Below are 24,353 nucleotides of genomic sequence, written 5' to 3'. Positions count from 1 at the left end.
GTTTGAACGAGGTGAAGATGGATGATAGAGAAGTTGAACAAGGTGATAGAAGTTGAACGAGGTGGAGCAAAGATGTGGCCAACGCGTATGAAACCTGATGTAGCTGCTGCCATCATACGTGTACTTGACATCCTCCAAGGTGATGTAGCTGCTGCCATCATACGTGTACTTGACATCCTCCAAGGTGATGTAGCTGCTGCCATCATACGTGTACTTGACATCCTCCAAGGTGATGTAGCTGCTGCCATCATACGTGTACTTGACATCCTCCAAGGTGATGTAGCTGCTGCCATCATACGTGTACTTGACATCCTCCAAGGTGATGTAGCTGCTGCCATCATACGTGTACTTGACATCCTCCAAGGTGATGTAGCTGCTGCCATCATACGTGTACTTGACATCCTCCAAGGTGATGTAGCTGCTGCCATCATACGTGTACTTGACATCCTCCAAGGTGATGTAGCTGCTGCCATCATACGTGTACTTGACATCCTCCAAGGTGATGTAGCTGCTGCCATCATACGTGTACATGACATCCTCCAAGGTGATGCAGCTGCTGCCATCATACGTGTACTTGACATCCTCCAAGGTGATGTAGCTGCTGCCATCATACGTGTACTTGACATCCTCCAAGGTGATGTAGCTGCTGCCATCTTACGTGTACTTGACATCCTCCAAGGTGAGACTTAACTTTCTCTTTGACACATTGCAAAATAGGACTCTTGATAGCTCAAAACCCAAGTTCATTTTATGGGCAAAAAATTGAGTAAAGTTTGTATAATGACGACAATTTATCTATCTGTTAATCTATTGCTAGATGCCTTAATCCTGTAAGGGGTAGCCACAAACAATTTACCTCCATGTCACCCTGTCCCCTGCCATTTCGTAGCCTTTCCCACCAGCTCACACCCCAAACAAATCACCACCATGTCACCCTATCCCCTGCCATTTCGCTGCCCTCCCCCCAGCTCACACCCCAAACAAATCGCCTCCATGTCACCCTATCCCCTGCCATTTCGTAGCCTTTCCCACCAGCTCACACCCCCAACAAATCGCCTCCATGTCACCCTATCCCCTGCCATTTCGCTGCCCTCCCCCCAGGTCAATAAAAAAATGGTGGTGTAATTTAGCCGTGATTCTTGGCCTGTACTGCATACCTGTGGGTGAATGTCTTTTCCGTGATAATTGTGTAGTTACCAAGTGTTTAGCTACATTTGACTGATGCAAGTACCTGCCAGGGTTGATGACAGCCAAGCATGTACTGTACTTTGGTGTAGAAGTGGACTGACTTAGCATTACTACTGAATGCACACACTTTGTATTGTTTATAAAGGCTCCACCAGCAATGCCTCAGCCTTGGTCACCTAATGGCGCCTCTACATGCTGCTCGATCTCTGGCAGCCTTCCTGTTCTCTCCCTTACTCCTGACGTCACACTCTCAGTATTGTATCATTTATAAAGGCTCCAATCTGCTTCAATGCATCAGCCTTGATCACCTAATGGCGCCTCTCCACCCACCTCAATCTCTGGCAGTCTTCCTGTTCACTCCCTTACCCCTGACGTCACACTGTCAGTACTGTATCATTTATAAAGGCTCCAACCTGCTTCAGTGCATCTGTCTTGGTCACCTAATGGCGGCTCTCCACCCAGCTCGATCTCTGGCAGCCTCCCTATGGACCTTTACCCCTGATGTCACACTCTCAGTATTTATCATTTATAAAGGCTCTAACCTGCTTCAATGCGTCTACCTTTGGCACCTGATGGTGGCTCTCAATGCAGCTCGATCTCTGGCATCCTCCCTATTCAGTCCTTTATCCCTGAGGTCACATTCCCAGTACTGTATTATTGATACAGGCTCCAACATGCATGCGCTGGTCTTGGGCACCTAATGGTGGATTTCCTGCACGCTGCTCGATCTCTGGCAGCCTCCCTATTCAGTCCTTTATCCCTGAGGTCACACTCTCAGTACTGTATTACTGATAGGCTCCAACATGCATGCGTTGGTCTTGGTCACCTAATGGCCACTTTCCACGCTGCTCGATCTCTGGCAGCCTCCCTATTCAGTCCCTTATCCCTGCCATATTTTTATTCAGGTTTTAACACTCTTAGCCAATTTAAGGTAAAATAGGATAAGTAACAAAAAAGCACTAGGTTAAATAGCTGCAGAGGATGTGCTAAGAACCTCTTAAACTAGACTCATTTTACTCTAACCTGGCCTAAAATTGACAGCTGCGTAGCGGCTATAAACATGATTGGTTTTGGGGTGTGCAGAGAAGGAATGCAGTGCCAGTAGACGTGACACTCGCACAGGTGAAGAGTGCTGTGAAGCGGCTGAAAAATGGGAAAGCAGCTGGGGTTGATGAGGTGTATGCAGAGATGCTTAAGTGTAGTGGAGAGAGTGGAATGAAGTGCTTGTTGGAGATATGTAAGGAGGCATGGATGAGTGAAACTGTGCCTGCAGAGTGGAAAAAGGCTGTGATTGTACCCCTGTACAAAATTAAAGGTGAGCGAAGTGAGTGCAAGAATTATCGTGGCATAAGCTTATTAGTGTGGTAGGGAAGGTATATGTAAGAATAACTACAGAGAAAGTAAGAGAGATATCAAAAGTCCTAGTGAGTGATGAACAGGGTGGAAGGAGACGTGTGGATCAAATATTTGCAGTGAGACAGATAGAGGAGAAGGCTTGTGAGAAGGATTATAAGGTGTTTATGGCATTCTAGGATCTGAAAAAAGCATACGACAAAGTAGACAGAGAAGCATTGTGGAAGGTTTTGCGCATGTATGGTGTAGATGGTAAGCTGCTAGGTGCTGTTAAGAGTTTTTATGATGGTGGTGAGGAGTGTTTAAGGGTAAATGGGCATCTAAGTTAATATTTCACGATCGGTGTGGGTGTGCGACAAGGATGTGTGATATACCCATGGTTGTTCAATATATATATATATATATATATATATATATATATATATATATATATATATATATATATATATATATATATATATATATATACAGTATATATATATATATATATATATATATATATATATATATATATATATATATATATATATAATATATAGATATAGATATATATATATAGATATATATATATATGGATGGGGTGATGAGAGAAGTAAAAACACAAGTAATGGAGAGGGATGGCGTTGGTAATGAATGGTGATGGATGGAATATCTCATATTTATTGTATGCTGATGATGCAGTACTGCTTGCAAGTACCGGACAAGAACTTGGTAGGCTAGTGCTGAATTTTGCTGATGTCTGTGAGCGTCGTGCCTTGAAAATAAATGTAGACAAGAGTAAAGTGATGATTCCCGAAAGAGAAGGTGACTCCCAGTGTGATGTTACAGTGAATGGAGAGAGACTGGAATTGGAGAGAGAGAGAGTTCAAATACCTGGGTACAGTGATAGAAAAGAGAGGAAAATGTGCAAAAGAAGTGGAAAGTAGAGTGACACAAGGAAGGAAAGTAGCTGGTGCAATGAAGGCCTTGATAAACAGAGGCTTGGGTGTTGCAGCTGCACGGGGCTTACATGAAGGAGTGTTAGTGCCAACTTTAACATATGGATGTACGACTGTGGCGTGGCATGTAAATGAAAAGTCAAGAGTGAGAGCACTGGAGATGGGACTGCTGAGGAATGTATGTGGAGTACACAGAGTGGAAAGGATACGAAATAATTTGATTCATGGAAGTTGCGGAGTAATGAAGTCTGTGGGCACCAGAATCGAAAAGAGTGTACTGAGATGGTATGGGCATGTGGAGAGAATGGATAATAATAGAGTGGTGAAAAAGGTACTGTATATCTGAGCGAATTTGAAGAAGGGAGGAGGCAAGGTAGGTCAAGGAGAAGATGGAGAGATATGGTGCATGAGTGTGTGAGGAAGAGAGGTTTGGAAGTCGTTGAGGTTAGGGAACTGACAAGAGATCGAGCTGGCTGGATGAATGTTGTGAGAAGTGCATGATCAGGGATTTTGGCAACCCTTTTTTAACGTGTCAGCGTCCGGATTGACTCAATCCGATATGTTTACGTGAAGCTACAGAACGTAGTGAATGTTTTGGGGGTATCAGTTAGAGCCGGGATTCCGGGGGCCTGAATGATGAGCGAATAGAAGCGTGGCCCATTGGTCTGAGCAAATTTGGGCTGTCTGGAGATTGCTACTCCTCACCCTGCCCTAAGGTGGGAAAGGAGGTCCCAATGATGATGATGATGATGATGATGATGATGATGATGACGATGGTGGAGGATGATGCTAGCCACAAAGAAGTGCTGTGGAAAGGATATAGAGCCATAATACGGTCTTTTTATGATGCTAGTCACAAAGAAGTGCTATGGAAAAGATGTAGAGCCATAGTATTGTCTTTTTATGATGCTAGTCACAAAGAAGTGCTATGGAAAGGATATAGAGCCATAGTATTGTCTTATTATGATGCTAGTCACAAAGAAGTGCTATGGAAAGGATGTAGAGCCATAGTGTTGTCTTTTTATGATGCTAGTCACAAAGAAGTGCTATGGAAAGGATGTAGAGCCATAGTATTGTCTTTTTATGATGCTATATAGTCACAAAGAAGTGCTAGGGAAAGGATGTAGGGCCATAGCATTGTCTCATTCTGCCACTGAACTAAGAAACAAGCTGAAAAACTGTGAAAATCTTGGCCAAGTTAGAGTGAAAAGAGTATAGTAATATTGGTAGTATCCAATGTTTTGGTTACCTACTGCCAGACGCCTTGATCCCGTAAGGGGTGGCCACAAACAAATCACCATCTTCTCCCTTTCTGCCGCCATTGCACGGCCCTCCCCCCAGCTCACACCCCCTCTCACATATACATCTCTACTCCATCCCTCCATCTCATCCTCAGCTTCTACCCCTGCACCTCACTCACATACTCTCCTCGTTAGTCTCTCACAAACTTATATATATATATATATATATATATATATATATATATATATATATATATATAGATAGATAGATAGATAGATAGATATATTCTGAGGCTATGGAAATATACTGACGCTGAAAATGGTTGGAGTAAAGACGCTGAAAGAGGTGAAGACATGGCCGATAATGAGAAGTTGAACGAGGAGCAAAGGTGTGGACAACGAGTGGCAAACAGCTTGATGTAACTGCTGTCGTCAGCGGTGTAAGTCAGCCTTCAAGGTAAGACCAACTTTCTTTTTACTATAATTGACACGTTGCTTTGAAAAGAAGCTTTATCACCACAAAACCCAAGTTAATTTAAGGATGAACAATGGAGATAGTATATGACAAGCCTTTCCTGGCCCCATAAAGTTGGTCTGAGGTGCTGGGCTGGAGTCTTCCTCTAATTTGCCTCAACATAACCAGTTCTGGATTACTTAGTCAAAAGGATCAAAGCAAATGACTCCAGACTTGTACAAAAAATACCCACTGAGGTTGTTCAGTGCCCACTGAGGGTGTTCAGTGCCCACTGAGGTTGTTCAGTGCCCACTGAGGTTGTTCAGTGCCCACTGAGGTTGTTCAGTGCCCACTGAGGTTGTTCAGTGCCCACTGAGGTTGTTCAGTGCCCACTGAGGTTGTTCAGTGCCCACTGAGGTTGTTCAGTGCCCACTGAGGTTGTTCAGTGCCCACTGAGGTTGTTCAGTGCCCACTGAGGTTGTTCAGTGCCCACTGAGGTTGTTCAGTGCCCACTGAGGTTGTTCAGTGCCCACTGAGGTTGTTCAGTGCCCACTGAGGTTGTTCAGTCCCCACTGAGGTTGTTCATGGTACAGCTGATGTTTTGTGTACACTGATAGGTTGTTGTGGGATCAGCCCCAGTCTTTCTGGTCAGACCCATCAACCACAGGCAAGTAACCACCCCTGCAGGGTTATCACATGCAGTGTACTGGTATTCACTTGTGGCTGACAGTGCCTCACCACAGCCAGACACTGGGAAAAGTGTGGTTTGGTTTATGGGTGGATGCCACATTTGCATCCACCCATTTAACGGGCACTGTAGTTGGCTGCACTTGACCCCATGGTGTGGTAATATGGTTACCACCCAGCGCTGTAAATGGTTTACTGGGTTACAGGGAACCATTAAATAAACACAACAAAACTTCTTCCACCTGCTGAGCACAAAAACTAATGCCATTAAGATGTGTAACACTGAATCTGTGCAGGTACTTTAATAATAATTTTCATTTTAGTTATTCATGGCAGTCAGTGGCATAAAATACACAGGTGGTTAATGTACTATGCTAACCTAAGGGGGTCAACAGGCTGACCCTGACTGCTGCCGAGGAGCACCGACATACTGCCAAGCCTCACCCAGGCTGGAGTGAGGCGTAGGCACAAGGGGACACACCGCCTAATCTTTACCCCGCTGAATTTCAAACCCTTGCGGGTCTTGCACCACAGTGTGCTTTGAGTTACACTTGACAAGGGAGAGCTCACCTCACCCACACAAGCAGTGCGGTCTGAGTGGGGCTCAAACTCAGGGCACTTGAACTGGGAGTCCAGTGCTCTATCAACCGCACCACCATGTGTATACTTGTGGCTGAATTTCCTGCCACATTTCACTGATGGAAGTACAGTAATCCCTCGATTATCCGACGTAATACAGCCAAAGGCATGTCCACAAAATGGATCCGTCCGGATAATGGACTTCTCCCCTGGCCCCCCTTCACACATAACCTAACTTTGAAAGCCAGTGTAAAAGGACACTACAGTACATCGTACAACACTTGTTCCTGGTGTTTAACACTACTCTGTCTGGTCAAGCAGACCTATAAACCACAGCCAATCAATTACCAAGGTTAAGTAAACCCATCAACCACACACAAGCAATCACCACTGCAGGGCCATAACCTTTAGTGACATGAAAAAAGCATGAAAAAATCGGCTTCACAAGAAAAATGCAGTGAGCACACAAAACATAATGGTAGAATGGAATAACATCGTTGTAAAACAGAATCAATCATAGTACAGTACAGTAAGCTAGAATAAAATCAAGGTGAACACCCATGATTCCTGGCAGGATGTCGTGCTGAATAACCCACTAGTTCCTTGACTCTGTTGCACTGCACTGTACATCCAATGTGGTCTAGTGGCGTACCCTGATGCACTGCACTGTACATCCAATGTGGTCTAGTGGCGTACCCTGATGCACTGCACTGTACATCCAATGTGGTCTAGTGGCGTACCCTGATGCACCGCACTGTGCATCCAATGTGGTCTAGTGGCGTACCCTGATGCACCGCACTGTGCATCCAATGTGGTCTAGTGGCGTACCCTGATGCACTGCACTGTGCATCCAATGTGGTCTAGTGGCGTACCCTGATGCACTGCACTGTGCATCCAATGTGGTCTAGTGGCGTACCCTGATGCACCGCACTGTGCATCCAATGTGGTCTAGTGGCGTACCCTGATGACCTTAGTTGCGATCAGAGTCAACGAGGAGCTTCGGCAGTTGGCCCAGGGGAGCGACTGTGGTATGTGGTGATGGACTGCCAACTTCAGGTGACTCTGAAGACAGCTGTAATCACGTCCAGGGGAGACACAATGGCTGACGATGTGCTGGGTTGTGGTTCTGTCGCTGAAGGTGTGGTTTGACGCTGTGATGGTGGCAGAGCAAAGGTGGACTGGGCAGGGGTCAGAGGCCTGAAAATGGAGTCGATCATGGACTGGCAATAGGAGCGATGATTCAGGTGTCAGATGACGCTCTACCACACAGGACGCCGATCCTCCACAAGGTGAAAAGGGACCATCTCTCTGTCACATTCTAGGTGCTCAGCATACTCATGCACCTGCTCACGATGTGCCCGTAATGTGCTCAGGTGGGGGATGGCTGGAATAATGTTCTCCGGGTCATCCTTGTCATTCTTGCACTCTCTTCTGGTCGGGCAGCAGCAACAGAAGTGGCAGTCTCGACATCAGACATAACCTGAAAGCCGGATGTGCCCCCATCCTCATCTAACCACTCCCACACGTCATCAACATCCACAGCCTCGCCTGCGTTACAAAGCCGAGTGTGGAAGTCATCCTTGTCAAAGTCCAGAAAGTCGTGTCTGCTCTCGTGTCCCTGAGGGAGACAAGACCAACCACTTTCTAGGGTTTTCACAGAGACTTCCTTCCATGCACTTGCTCAGTTGAACACTGCAACCTTAAGGCTGTAGCACCGCATGTTTTCCAGTGCCCTCTGCCCTCGTGTGTCCAGCCCCTGACTCTGCTTGTCCTCGTCCTCAAGAACAGCCATCACCTCGTCCATGAATCTCCATCGCTACAGCCTTTTCGTGGCCACGGTAACAGCCTGGTCAATCAGTTGAATCAGAGCAGTGGTATTAGGTGGTAAAAACAAGCACCTAATGTGACCGTCATCTGCAACCAATTCCTTCTGGGAGGGATGCATGGGAGCATTGTCCAGTAGAAGAGCCTTTACCTGGTCACAAGGGATTCCAAGTTCCTCTGTTTGATAACGGATGACCTCCTTGACAAAATGCCTGTTGAACCAATCTGTGAAGATCTTGGAGGTATACCAGGCCTTCACAGAATGGTACCACACAACAGGAAGATCATCCATTAGCCCACAAAGGCAAAGGGGCTGCTGTGCCTGACCAACAATAAGGGGGGTCAGCCAGTGCATCCTGTTAGCACCGGCACAGTGTAAAACAGATACCCGTTGCTTAGACAACTTGTGGTCAGGTACATGCTTCTCCTTCTCATCTACCAGAGTGTTTGTAGGCACTGAGTGGTGGAAGAGGCCAGTTTTGTCAGTATTATAGATCTGACCAGGAGCGAGACCCTCCTTAATCATGCCTACAGTAACAGTATCTGATGAAATTCCTCCACCCCCTCCTCACTGGCGTCAACAGCTTTGCCACTGGTTGTACGATTTGTAAGGCCATGTTGAAGCTTGACCCTGAACTATCAACCTTCAGATGCCTTGAAGTAAGGGACATTGTGAAGGTGGGCAATCTTTCCAACAGTGCCTTTCAATTTGGTATCACGCACTTGCACGCCTGCAGCCCGTTGCTGGCAGTACCAGATCTATGTCGAATGGTTGACACTGGCATGCTGGGGATGCCCAAAGCCTTCCGTATGGCACTGCGTCTGTTGCTCTTGCCAAAGTCTGCTGTGTACTGGGTTAGTTTGTCACGGGATTTCCTGATGTCATGCAGGGTTCAGCAGACCAGGTCGTACTTCTTTAACATGCTGGGAGTCGACCATCCCGCATCAATCTTACTGAGGATCTCTTGCTTTTTCTCCAAAGTCATCACTACCCTCTTCCTTTTCTGTGGTGGAAGGGCCAGCATTACACATCCTAGGAAGAGGCATGCAAGGAATAGCAAGGCCTGAAGCAGGTAGAGAATACCACAAAAGCCACCACGTGTGCTGCCATAACAACTATACAAGAGGAGCTGTTCACTACACGGTCAACGTGTGGGAACTGGGAAGGGCCGAGGGGGTCTCTAGCGGACACTGGGTGAACTACCCAGCCAGACAACGTGGCGCCACTGGGCTATTCCCATCCAACTCGGCAAAAATGTTCTTGCAGCCATAATTTCCACCTGGATGCAAGCATTTTATCTGGATAAAATGGAAAAATGTACAGTTGGCCAAGATGAAAGTGCAACCAAATATGCTGGTGTGTGGCGATATCTGGCAGCTGCTCCCTAGTAAACACTCGTATTTTTTCAATGGATTACTCAGAACCTACAACCTTTGTAAGGATGCACGTGATTGGCTGAAGCGTTAAGTATCGGAACAAATATATCGACCCTTGTTTATTATAAAATATTACCTACGTGGCAAGAAGTAATGTATACAGATAATGTTTATAAAATGCCCGCCGTGCCCGCCGCAGGACCTCCCACCACACCACCCCCCACACCACCACTGAGCCGCCACCCCACCACCACCCCAGGAGGACACACCGGTGAGGTTAGTGACCCCGGGCAAGAGGGTCATCAGGGCATCACGGCCCTGGGTCCCTATTCCCCGCAAGTGCCCCAACCCCAGGTGATCAGGGGAACTGAACTACTGTGCGGGCGGAGCAGTGATCGACAGAATAGGGGTGGGACTGAAATAAAGTCAGTCCCAGGTAACACCGTATTGATGGCTTTGTTACACCCTCTAGGGCAGGAGGCCCAAGGCTACGGCCTAACAAAAAGTAAAAAGAGAAAGACAAACCTAGGCTACAGCCTAAGAGAGTGTGTAAAGGGGAAGGCGACCCCAGGCTCTGGCCTTAACACACCAGGGAGAGAGAGTTGCCTTAATGCATCCCTCTCCTGCTGTTCTTCGGCTACGGCCAGAATACGGACCAGGGTAAGGAGCCCCTGCTACCGTATGTGTAGTACTTCCCTATTACGGAAGCGACACCCCGTGGACGGTCCCCAGCCGCAACGTGCAGGCGGTAGTTGTCTTTCATGCGAGTAGACACTCGGCTCCGGCCGGGGCACGTACCAGGGTAGAGAATTCCCTGAAGGTAGGTTCAGTCCGTATTGGAGAGAGTGTGGCCTCTGTGCCCCTCCCTCTGGCTTGGCTCCTACTACAGGAGCAACACCACGCCGGCGGCCCCGAGCCGCGGCGAAAGGGCGACCCCGATCACCCTATAGGTGTCCCCCGTACGCCGGGCAAGTTCATGGCTACAGCCAAAGTGTGTAGTAGAGGAAAGAGATCCCCGGCTCCGGCCACCAGACACTCGAGAGACCATGGGCAACGTGAGTCCTCCTCTAGCCTCTTTCCCTTCGGGGAGCCCTTCATCACCATCCGGGAATATAGCCCCGGAGGAGACACTAGAGTGGTGGCAAGGCCCGATAGCGAACTTACCGCCCACACCCGGGAGTTCCTTGTTCCTGCCGGAGCCCCGTAGGAGAAGCTGCCGCAGTCCAGTCCTGACGGCGCCTCTCCCTCTTGGTACCCGCAGTCCCAGGACGCCCAGGCTCGACTCCACAACCCACGACGAAGGCGATCCAGGCTCCCTCACTTCCCGGAGTCGGAGGAAACAGGCCCGATTACTCCGGCTGTTCGGCCCCAGTCCTGAGGGCCACCTATCAGGTCGAGGCCCTCAGACCAAAGGGCCTCCCTGCACCCCACCGGCGCGGCCCTAAGACGAGGGCCGCCTCTCAGGTCGAGGCCCCAGACGGGAGAGCCTCCCTGTACCCTAGAGTGCAACTGACAGTCACAATACCCAGGAAACAGAGGGAAACAGTGCCAGTGACAATAACCAGGAAACAGAGGAAAACAGTGACAGTGACTACCCAAGAAAATATAGTAAACAGTGGCCCACCAGAATTTAGTGTTACCAGGGCAGAAAGTGAATTTTGTGAATTGTCTTAGTCCCTCCCCATATTACGGAACCAGGGAGTTTTCTGTGAGTCTAGAGGTAGGGGCGCGGGCGAGTCAAAAGTTAAGTGTACGTGTCCCCGTGACCAGGTGACAGTGTCGAGTGTCGCTATCTGCACCCTACCTCTATTATAGTAATATCCCTAAACCAGACTCCCAATCTCGTGTATTCTTAAAGTGAACAACCCCATTTATATATTACATCCAAGTGACTTAAGAACCCTATTAAAGAACACTTGCAATGTCCCTGTGTGATGATTGTAGTGCATATGATTATTCTGTGAAGCCAAGTGTTAACTCTGTATCTCTGTATCTTAAATATCATTCTATGTGTACTGTTATGAGTAGGACCTAGGTAATAGATGTGATACGGTATACTGCCTGGTTTTTATGTCCTGTTCCTTTGTTAGTGCTTTACTTCCGGTCTAGAAAGAGGACCCCGCTTCAGTAGCTAGTGGTTTTACGACGAGAAGTCGCCTTAAAAACACAGCATTACATTGGTGGCAAGCGGTGGTTCTGGATCCGAGTAAAAGCACGGAGGAACGAAGAAAGGAAACTTGCACAATGGCAGCCAAACCACACATCCAATTGCCGAGGTTCAACCCGAACCAGTGTGACATAGAGGTATATTTAGATATGGTCAAACCCCTCCTAGACATAGGGTTCGACTCAGACAGAGAAAAGATTGCAGTCACACTACCTAACCTGGGTAAAATAATCACTACTGTCGCACCAAAAATCGTCCCAGAACTGTCATGGGACCAATTCTCGCAAATAGTGAGACAGGCTTTTACGCCATCAATAGGCTGAGTTGTCGCTCTCTCTCAACTCGACGTCCTTACCTACAACGGAAACCTGGATGATACATTCACCCAAGCTCGGCGCCTCATCAGCGCTGCCTATCCCGAGGCACCTACAAATGCCCGAGATATACATACATTTAATGCTCTATTGAGGATCCTCCCCAGCATAGTCAGGGAGCACTTCTCAATCTACGACCCCTCAGGGGACATGGAAAACAACCTGCAACTCGTCCGACGTCTGCTCGCTGCCCGCCCCACACCACAGCCACTCCATGCGGTGACACGTTTTCCAACAAAGCAATACCCTCCACCCAAACCTAAGTTGCCGCCTCACCAGCCAACTACTGAGCCGTCTCCCACAGTGCCTAGAGCTTACCCGCAGAAGAAACGCCCAATCCCCAGGGAGCAAGGAAACCTCATCACAATTAATCCCTGGGAATTCACGGCTTGCAGTCACACCTGCCCCTTGCACGACATTAGGGAACAGCTTAAAGCTAGCAGGCGCAGAACCTTTCACCAAGGATGCAAGAAAGTCTCCTCCTTAGACGACGACGCCCCGGAAGACGACGCACCGCCACAACACTACTCGGGAACGGACGACGACGACCAAGACGACACCACTCCACAACAGATGGATTTTTAGGCCCGCCCCCACACCTCCCCACGGTGGCGAGGGCCACCTCACAGAACTACAGACCCCCAGTCTACAACAAGATTTGGCTAAACGGGGTCAAGGTACGACTACTAGTGGATACGGAAGCAGCCAGATCGTGCCTCTACTCCCACTTCTACTCCCGCCACATCGCTGCATTTGGCCCTCTTTTTCCCACCTCAGCCACCCTCGTCAACGCAGGGGACGGCCCCCTGCCTATCCGTGGGGAAACACGGGCCCTTCAAACCCACACCCACCAACAAATATCCACTAGCCACCCATTCATCATATTCGACTCGACATGCAATCAGTACGATGGATATCTAGGGCTGGACCTCCTCCAGAAACTACACGCCACCATTGACTGCCATCAACGCCGCCTCCACTTCAGTCCAGCCCATCCCAACCAAGCATCAATCAACAAGAAAGAAGAAAAAAAAAAACACATTGAAGAAAAATCAGGAACACCACCCCTCACACACTACACAAACACACACTACCATCAAACACTCACCTGTCCCAAATCACTCATACACCTAACCCCAACCCAACCCCTCACACTGCCTTACCCCCATCACCACCACCCACCACACATCATCTGGACCCCTCCCCATCTTTTCCTGCCACTATCACCTCCTCAATCACTATTCCACCCCACCATGAAGCTTGGGTAAAACTAAACAAACCTTCTCATACCTCCGTCCTCTTCTCACCATCCATCCCCACCGGACCACTCTCTTCCTGTTTAGTAAGCCCCACCTTCCTCCCCCCACATGTCCACGAAATCTGTATCGCCAACCTTGCCACAACCCCACTAACCCTACCAAGAGGACTCATCATCGGCGACACAAAAGAAGCCGAACCATGCCAAGCACCGCCTCCGGACCATCCCACTCTCCCCGACCTACCATCACACCTATCCCCTGCCCAAACCAACAGCCTACGACAACTCCTCCTGGACTTTCAGGACCTATTCTCCTCCGGCCCAACCGACCTTGGCCATACCACCTATCTCAGCCATGAGATACACACGACCGGACCTCCAATTCGCCAACCATCACGACAAAAGAATCCAAAGCAACGGGCAGAAGAAGACCAGCAGGTCCAGGACATGCTAGATGCCAGCGTGATCTCCAACTCCACTAGCCCATGGTCCTCACTGGTGGTACTCGTAAGAAAAAAAGATGGGACAATGCGCTTTTGTGTTGACTACCGCCGAGTCAACGACGTCACAGTCAAAGATGCAACTCCCCTACCCCGGATAGACGACTCACTGAACTCCTTACATGGCTCGACATGGTTCTCCACCCTAGACCTGCAATCGGGCTATTGGCAAGTCCCCGTACACCCCAACGACAAACACAAAACCGCCTTCTCCACATCGAATGGCAAACATTATGAATTCAACGTCCTTCCTTTCGGACTCTGCAACGCCCCTGCCACATTCTCCCGTTTGATGGAGTCAGTCCTCAGTGGACTGACCTGGGAGACTTGTTTGGCATATCTCAACGACGTCATCGTTTTCAGTCGTACCTGGGCCGACCACCTCCACCGCCTCAAACAAATGTTTCACCGCATACGCCAAGCAGGGCTAAAATTGAAACCAACAAAGTGTGTTTTGGCCGAGCGATCAGTGTCTTTCCTGGGACACCTAATTAATGCCGAAGGCATTTCACCAGACCCATATAAACTATGTGCCATCACAGACATCCCCCTGCCCCGCGACGTACATGAAACCAGAGCCTTCCTGGGGTTAACATCATACTATAGGCAGTTCGTCAAAGGATTTGCTGATATCGCCAAACCCCTACACGATCTAACAAAAAAGGGCGAGCCTTTCGTGTGGACCGAAACAAGGAAAACAGCATTTACCACCCTCAAATCCAAGTTAACCACTGCCCCAGTAGTCACGTTCCCAGACTACAACCTCCCATTCTGCCTGTATACTGACGTGTCACTCATCGCCATAGGGGCTGTCCTTGCACAAGTACAAAATGGGAGGGAACACATCATCGCCTGTGCCAGCCGCACCCTGAATCCTGCAGAACGGAACTACACGGCCACCAAACGCGAGTGCCTAGGCATCATCTGGTCCCTAGAATACTTCAGGTCCTACATCTCAGGCACCCATGTGATAGTCATTACAGATCACCAATCCCTACAATGGCTACGGCAATCAAACACCACCAATGCCCAACTGATACGCTGGCGAGAGACACTCGAAGAGTATGATTTCGAAATCGCATACTGACCAGGCAAACTCCACACAAACGCCAATGCCCTATCCCGTCTCCCAATCAACGCCATCTCGACAGAACCAGACCTGGTCCAAATGTGGCACAACAAACAACGCCCCACCTGGATTCCACCAACCACATTCACTAAACTCCACCCACACGGCGAACACCTCTTCGACCCAAACGGACACATCGTCCTTAGCCCCGCCACTGCTCACGACACCATGCTCCACCTCCATGCCCATAACGGCATCCACCTGGGAACGAAGAAACTGCTACAAGTCTTTAATGATATGTACTGGACCCCGAACCCATCCACCATCGCAAAGAAGATCATACAATCATGCCGAGCATGTGCCCTAGGAAAGGACATCACCCGAACACCAGGCCCTACAGGAAAGTTAACAGCACAAAAACCATGGCAACTACTCTCCTTAGACGTCGTCGGCCCTCTCACACCAAAAGCAGGCTACAAGTACATAATTACCTTCGTGGATGTATATTCAAAGTTTATCATCGCCTGCCCCGCCAAAGATCACAACGCAGTATCATTTGCCGATGCCCTCACCCAATGTGTATTCCCTTATTTTGGGATTCCACAGGCTCTACATTCGGATAACGCTCCAGAATTTACGGGAAAAGTCTGGGAAGAACTAGCAAGCATATTCGGATACCACATCTCCCACTCATCCCCCTACTGGCCTCAGGGCAACAGCATCTGCGAGAGAAGCCATCACTCCCTTATGAACCAGGTCCACACGCGCATTATGCAAACAGGAAACGAAGACTGGCCTGCCCACGTCAAGATCATACAATGGGGCTTAAATACGTGCCCACGAGAAGACGGAATAACTCCACATGAGAGAGTTTTTGGAGAATCGCCCCTACTCCTACCACTCCGCCACCACCTACAACCACCCACCCCACCCTCCACCACCGACCCTCTCCACCACCTCAAACGCCGCCCCCACCATCTGCATTCACAACAAGACCTAGCACCTGACGCAACCCACTCCAACCCATACACACCTGGCCAGTCCGTTGTCGTCGCAAACCTGCCTACCCCACCCAAAACCTCCCCCCGATTCAACAGACCTTACAAAATTGTGCGAGTACCCAACCCATACCAAGTCACTACAGATCAACAAGGACAACACCGCACGTACAGAAATTGCCACGTGCGCCCCTTCCACCCACCCAACACTGCCCACCTCCGCGCTAAGCCTACCTGCACCCCGGCCCACACACCTGTCCGCCCCGACCTTTCTCAGAATCACCCCCCAGACTCCTACTTCTACTCCTTCTCACCCCCTTCCTCAAACTCACCAGCAACCAGCCCACCCCCCAACACACCACCACCACAGGCTGAAACCACCACTACCTCACAACCTGAAATTCACCCACCTAACACCCATCCACCCACCACCTCCCAACCCACTTCGCCCATGCCACCCACATCACCACAACCGCCCAACCCCCCCGAAAACCACACCACTTGCCACCCCACCACCTCCACACCCACCACCACCCTCCCTCATGACCACTCTCATTATACGCGCCACACCGCACCCCCAACCATCCCCCCCCAACCCCCGCACACCCTCACCACCACCACGCACACAACCAGCCTCGCCACCCACACCCACCATCACCACTACCACCACCAGATCAGGACGCCTCTCACGCCCACCTGCAAGATACACACCGACACCTCCACCCATCGCACACCCACCCCAAAACCCACCCTCTCCACATACCCCCCCAAACACCTCCCCCATAACCCTCCCCCTCCACCAAGCACGTTGGACCTTCCCCAATTCCCAATTCCCCAAAGGGCGACGTTCCTCCCACCAAATTAGCCCCAGTAAAACCACCAACCTCCCGTCACTCTCCAGCATTCAAATTTCATCTCTCCACCAGGCACCATTCCCTGAGATGAAGGTGATGAAAGTCCATTGGAAGCCATACAACCGCCCACCAGCCAGAATCAGGGGCACCTACCACCTGCTACGCCTCCTACGCCGGACCAACCATCCGTCCTCCCTCCACCTCACGCTCAACCCCCATCGGGAGCCTAACACCTTCACCACCCACTGGGTCAGCCTCACCCAACACCTGACCCCGGCCTACCAGACATCCACCTCCACCACCTACCACCTCCAGTCACGGGGCCGTGACTTCAACAACGCGGAGGGTGGTAAAATGCCCGCCATGCCCGCCACAGGACCTCCCACCTCACCACCCCCCACACCACCACTGAGCCGCCACCCCACCACCACCCCAGGAGGACACACCGGTGAGGTTAGTGACCCCGGGCAAGAGGGTCATCAGGGCATCACGGCCCTGGGTCCCTATTCCCCGCAAGTGCCCCAACCCCAGGTGATCAGGGGAACTGAACTACTGTGCGGGCGGAGCAGTGATCGACAGAATAGGGGTGGGACTGAAATAAAGTCAGTCCCAGGTAACACCGTATTGATGGCTTTGTTACACCCTCTAGGGCAGGAGGCCCAAGGCTACGGCCTAACAAAAAGTAAAAAGAGAAAGACAAACCTAGGCTACAGCCTAAGAGAGTGTGTAAAGGGGAAGGCGACCCCAGGCTCTGGCCTTAACACACCAGGGAGAGAGAGTTGCCTTAATGCATCCCTCTCCTGCTGTTCTTCGGCTACGGCCAGAATACGGACCAGGGTAAGGAGCCCCTGCTACCGTACGTGTAGTAATTCCCTATTACGGAAGCGACACCCCGTGGACGGTCCCCAGCCGCAACGTGCGGGCGGTAGTTGTCTTTCATGCGGGTAGACACTCGGCTCCGGCCAGGGCACGTACCAGGGTAGAGAATTCCCTGAAGGTAGGTTCAGTCCATATTGGAGAGAGTGTGGCCTCTGTGCCCCTCCCTTTGGCTTGTCTCCTACTACGGGAGCAACACCACGCCGGCGGTCCCGAGCCGATCACCCTATAGGTGTCCCCCGTACGCCGGGCAAGTTCACGGCTACAGCCAAAGTGTGTAGTAGGGGAAAGAGATCCCCGGCTCCGGCCACCAGACACACTCGAGAGACCACAGGCAACGTGAGTCCTCCTCTAGCCTCTTTCCCTTCGGGGAGCCCTTCATCACCATCCGGGAATATAGCCCCGGAGGAGACACTAGAGTGGTGGCAAGGCCCGATAGCGGACTTACCGCCCACACCCGGGAGTTCCTTGTTCCTGCCGGAGCCCCGTAGGAGAAGCTGCCGCAGTCCAGTCCTGACGGCGCCTCTCCCTCTTGGTACCCGCAGTCCCAGGACGCCCAGGCTCGACTCCACAACCCACGACGAAGGCGATCCAGGCTCCCTCACTCCCCGGAGTCGGAGGAAACAGGCCCGATTACTCCGGCTGTTCGGCCCCAGTCCTGAGGGCCACCTATCAGGTCGAGGCCCTCAGACCAAAGGGCCTCCCTGCACCCCACCGGCGCGGCCCTAAGACGAGGGCCGCCTCTCAGGTCGAGGCCCCAGACGGGAGAGCCTCCCTGTACCCTAGAGTGCAACTGACAGTCACAATACCCAGGAAACAGAGGGAAACAGTGCCAGTGACAATAACCAGGAAACAGAGGAAAACAGTGACAGTGACTACCCAAGAAAATATAGTAAACAGTGGCCCACCAGAATTTAGTGTTACCAGGGCAGAAAGTGAATTTTGTGAATTGTCTTAGTCCCTCCCCATATTACGGAACCAGGGAGTTTTCTGTGAGTCTAGAGGTAGGGGCGCGGGCGAGTCAAAAGTTAAGTGTACGTGTCCCCGTGACCAGGTGACAGTGTCGAGTGTCGCTATCTGCACCCTACCTCTATTATAGTAATATCCCTAAACCAGACTCCCAATCTCGTGTATTCTTAAAGTGAACAACCCCATTTATATATTACATCCAAGTGACTTAAGAACCCTATTAAAGAACACTTGCAATGTCCCTGTGTGATAATTGTAGTGCATATGATTATTCTGTGAAGCCAAGTGTTAACTCTGTATCTCTGTATCTTAAATATCATTCTATGTGTACTGTTATGAGTAGGACCTAGGTAATAGATGTGATACGGTATACTGCCTGGTTTTTATGTCCTGTTCCTTTGTTAGTGCTTTACTTCCGGTCTAGAAAGAGGACCCCGCTTCAGTAGCTAGTGGTTTTACGACGAGAAGTCGCCTTAAAAACACAGCATTACAGTTTAAGTACTAAATAAGCAAGATGCAATTGCAGTTACAGTATGAATAACATTTAGGAATGAGTATCGGTTAACTTAAATGTAAGCATTCAGAATAGTGTTTCAGAGGTTAGTTTCGAATGATTTTGACTTTTGAAGCAGCGGAACCTGTCCGAGGCACATTGTCTACTGTAGTTGGTGCTGGTATCTATCGAGATGCAAAATTTCCTTACGAAATGGGCTAATATGAGAGGTTAGGCAGTTACACACTCTCAGGAATTCTTCAGTGTAATATATATGTGATATAAGATTGGCCATTCCAGTTCAATGACACTAGCAATGAAAATTTTGTAAATCTTTTATGCAAGTCGTATGATATGCCTTCAGTACGATGTCATTTATAATTAATTCACTTTGGTTACAGAAAATTAATTTTAACTAAGAGAGAATAATTGCCTGCTCAGCTAATGAAACTACCTTAACTATTCCCCCTACTATCATGCTTCGTAACCGAATACGTGATGCAGTTTAAGTACTTCATTGCAAATTGGTACTAACAGCAGCGAGTGTCCACACTATGAATCTGGTAGCCCGCTACTTGTAGAGCTCCACCGTGAGTAGTGGCTCTCAACCTCGGGTAAATTACCCCCAGCGCAGTCACTGCAGTCATTCTGCATTTAAACACATTCTTCGTCATATATACGCTAGGTCCAGTGTCTACATAAAAGAATGTATTGTTTGTGTATATTATGGCCAACAATCCAAAAGTAATTAGAATGTAAAAAACAGCTAAGGTAAGCTGCAATGTTCTAGTAAGTCACCAGGGATCAAACTAGCTACCCTAAACCCGCACCCATTCACCCTTCCTCCATTTCCCTATGTCAGTGCACCTCGCCGCATCACCGTCCATTCGACAACAGATATGACCTAACTACCTCAAATAAGTTGATGTTCGTGTAGAAACTATAATCATCATCATCATCATCATCATCATCCGGACCTCCTTTCCCACCCAAAGGCAGGGTGAGGAGTAGCAATGTCCAGACAGCCCAAACTTGCCCAGTCCAATGGGCCACGCTTCCAGCCACTCATCATTCAAGCCCCCGGAATCCTGGCTCTATCGAATACGCCAAAAACATTCACCACATTCTGTAGCTTCACATAAACGTATCCGATTGAGTCAATAGATGATTAGAGTTTATAGTTTCTGCCACGTTTTTTAACATGGCAGAAACTATAAACATCTATTAAACGTTTGAATTTTGATATGATTTGTGTTGTTTGCTTTAATTTCATAGGACGTCTACTATGAGGAGATTGCTCCAGTCGAACTGGAGGGGCCTAAAAACCAAGCTCGGCATACCTCTTCACACCACACATTGCTCCCATGGATCCTTCCTCCCTTCTCATCTCACTATGGCGTGGAAAGGAGGGATACCTTTAACAAATATACAGTATATCCTCATGCCTGTCATTGCACCCATATGTGCTGGGCATCATTTTTTTTTTTTTTTTTTTTTTTTTTTTGTCAATCATCGCGTATTTCTATGTAGTTCAGGATACAGAAACTATTTTATGAAAAGGAGGGTAGGAATAACTACGTAAGAAAACTGTGGCGTGACGAAATAGAGACGATGGGAATTTTCGGCATTTAACCTTACGTTATACCGACAAGTGTATGCTGCATACTGTTAATTATATAAGGCTAGCTAAACGGATATCATCAGATAGGAGTTTGTGCTTAGTAATACTGCGACCGAAAATATCTGAGAGCTATATCAAACACCAACACGTTGAGTACACCGCTTCCCGTCCGATCAGCGAAGTTAAGCAACGTTGGGTCTGGTTAGTACTTGGATGGGTGACCGCCTGGGAACACCAGATGCTGTTGGCATCCCTACGTGTCAAGTGGGGTTGGTGGAGGATTAGTGCCCCTCCCTGTAAAACAATTAACTCTAAGCCCTTGGCCACCCCGTTTGGGATACATGGCGTCTGGCAATGGATGGATGGATGGAGATGATTAAGTACGGAGAACTAAAAGTGCCTTAATATCAGTTCACAATCACAGTAACTGGCATCATAGCACACAGGAGTCTACCCTTAAAGGCATATCTTCACCATTTTGGGATTTTGTTTTTGTAAAACATGTGGTACCTTGTCTTCCTTTGAAGATGCTGGCCAGGCCGTCCAGGTATGTGAAGTGTTTGCCTAGGCCTATTGTGTGAAGTAAGTGTGCTCCCTCTTGTTTTCCCATTGTGGGATTTATTTGCGTTTTTAGTCCATCAGACCTATCGTATGCTGTGCACGACACACGATTTTAGGACTTAGCGTATGCTCTACAAGTATAACTACTATAGGAGTGTGCCATTATTTTTTTGGAAATATATGTGTATGACTGTTTTTTTTGTTATGTATCTTATGTTATTATATATTATATATATTATTTACATTATATATTATAGAAATACTATATATATACTACATATATTACACTTTATATTATACTTTATGTACTATATTATTTTATTGGGTTTTTCCTATTTTTTTTTAATTTTTTTTGCTGATTATAAGTAATATTATATAAAGACTAAGATAAAAGTGGAACAAAAGACTAAAGTGAAGACTAAAGTGAATATAAAGAATATATCGAAGGCAAAGGACAAAGGAAAAGGAAAAGGAAAGACACTGCTGTCAGACATAGAACTAGAGACTCTTGTGAACACCAGTGCATCAAGTGTGACCTCTCAGTGTGTCTCAGCCACAGCTAAACCCTGTGTACCGATTGTGAGGGGATGTAGGTCAGTAAAAGAAAACTAAACATTGTGTCTTATATTATCGTCATATTATCGTCATATAAAGTATCAGTCCTCATCATTTGGGTCTTAAAATCATAGTTTAGTGTCAAACGAAATTTACAAAGTCATTAGGGTGTATATACAGGGAACCATAACGTCATAAAAAATTTGTATAGTGAAAATTTCCTTTTTTTTTTTTTTTTTTTTTTTTTTTTAGCCCTTTTCAGGGTGTCTTCCCACAGTGACCCTCATGAGCCAGAAGTGTGAGCCACTTACAGGATACGGCCACGGGACCTGAGAAGCAGCATATATAATCTCAGATCTTAAATCCTCATACGGGCCGAGTAATTAATTTTTTATTCAGTAACGTCAAAAAAAAAAGGCAATTTTGGTTAGGTTCCTTTAGTCACCCATAAAACATTTTTATTTTTCAATAATTACTAAAGTAAGTATATCACAGGAAAGTAGAAGAGTTGTTCTTTCTTTTCATGGCCAGAAACCCAATAAAAATTGATTACAACCATGTGTTTTGATTTTTCAAAAAAGGAGTTGGTTACACTCAACGTATGTCATACAAGACAGGTCCAACAACGTTTGCCTTTGTACGGAGAACTAAAAGTGCCTTAATATCAGTTCACAATCACAGTAGCTGGCATCATAGCACACAGGAGTCTAGCGGTAGCAGGATGGTTTCGTATCATGACCTAAACGGTGAAACGCAAGTATTTTATCATGCATCAAAACCACTGAATATAGTTCAGTGATTAAAGAAAGTAATTAATTAAATTATCATATGTTGGGCTTGAATAGATGGGGAGGTCGAATTAATAGATGAGATAATAAGAGCGTGCTGCCATAGTCTCATTCATTTCCTCACACCATAAATATGTGATGAAGGATCCATACATCTCACCCACACCGTCATAGCGCGTCATGGCAGCAAATATAGAACAACGTCAAGGTGACACACTTGCCCTGCGAGGGAGGTTAGTGGGAATGAGAGTGGCCTATCAACGTGCGATATAGCAGAGGAACTTGGCATTCACCGCACCACTGTACAGTATATCGCTGGCTCAAGAGGTGGGAGGCGGAAGGCAATCTGAGAGATCACCCTAAACCAGGACGGCTGAGGAAAACCACGGCTGAGGAGGATCAGCCTATGAGAGTATTTTGAAACCCATCCACTCAGCGAGACTATGGCAGCTAGAGAACAGTTGCAGCTGGATGTGTCTGCGGAGACTATACGGCAGAGGATGAAGGAAATGGGCTATAGCCACCGAACATCAGCTATCAAACCCAGGTTAACGGAACATCATCGGGAATTTCGGCTCCAGTTTGCCCAGAGTTACGTGGAGGATGGCTTGGACCACTGGGAGAGAGTAGTTTTCTCTGATGAGAAAACATTCAGCTCCACATCTTATGGGAAACCTCACTCTTGGAGGAGAGACAATACGAAGTAATTATAGAGAGAGAGAGAGAGAGAGAGAGAGAGAGAGAGATAGACAGATAGGTTTAGATATAGATATAGATAGACAGAGAGATAGATATAGATAGATTTTACAAGTGTGAACATACGAAATAAAAACCAAAACATATCTTTATACATTATATAACATGTCTTCTAGGTATGAGGAGAACATCTACCAGATAGCTCGCTGCAGTCTTGTGCTTTGCAACGTGTGGGGATGGATTTTCCTGTATGGGGTTGGTGAGATCACACGGATAGAGGGTAGGTTCACTTCAGATAAGTATCTGGAGATACTTGAGTAAGTGATGATGCCCTCTGTCCGCTCCTACGCCCTACCATATCCAGAGACCATTATCTTCATACAGGATAACAGCCTTATTCACACAGCTGGGGTAGTGAAACGATGGTCTGAGGATCAGTGCCACGCTGATCTACCCTGGCCTAGCAACAGCCCTGACATGAACCCCACAGAAGAAGTGTGAGCTAACATTGTGAGTATATGGCAGCCAGCGCAGGAAAGAACGCCAGAGCAACTCATGCAATACATGACACCAGCGTGGCAAGTCTTGAGAGGGAAACCGACTCTCATTCACAACCACGTGGCTTCCGTCCCAGAGCGCCTCCACAGTGTAATCGTGAAGACTGCTGGTTGGACAAAGTACTGAACTGTCCAGTAATATTGTTTCTTGCAACACTCCCTTGTCATGCTTTTTATGGTGCACATTTAATAACTCTCATGCAGGTTAATATTTCTGTTTCCCTACTAATGTTAGTAAGTAAAAATTAAATGTATTTATTTACAGTGGGATAATATGTAGGGGATGGAAATATAAAACTTGTGCATTAAAGGCATGAACAGAAGGTGTATAAAAAATAATAAATGTAATGCAGTGGTTTGATTTTTGAGCGCATGG

The 24,353-nt window shown here is 48.0% G+C and overlaps 1 protein-coding gene and 1 pseudogene across 1 annotated transcript in view; one reads left to right on the top strand and one right to left on the bottom strand.

The window, feature by feature from the left end:
- LOC145408838 (peptidyl-prolyl cis-trans isomerase-like) overlaps positions 1 to 24,353 on the bottom strand; it is a 32,872-nt gene that overhangs the window by 4,707 nt on the left and 3,812 nt on the right. The window lies entirely within an intron of this gene.
- LOC145408904 (5S ribosomal RNA) lies at positions 20,955 to 21,070 on the top strand (annotated as a pseudogene).

Source organism: Coenobita brevimanus, chromosome 78 (assembly GCF_032717465.1).
Source record: "Coenobita brevimanus isolate Jiangsu-jjx chromosome 78, ASM3271746v2, whole genome shotgun sequence".
Lineage (NCBI taxonomy): Eukaryota > Metazoa > Arthropoda > Malacostraca > Decapoda > Coenobitidae > Coenobita > Coenobita brevimanus.
Note: the sequence above shows the minus strand (reverse complement) of the source record. Positions and strands in the feature narration are given on the sequence as shown.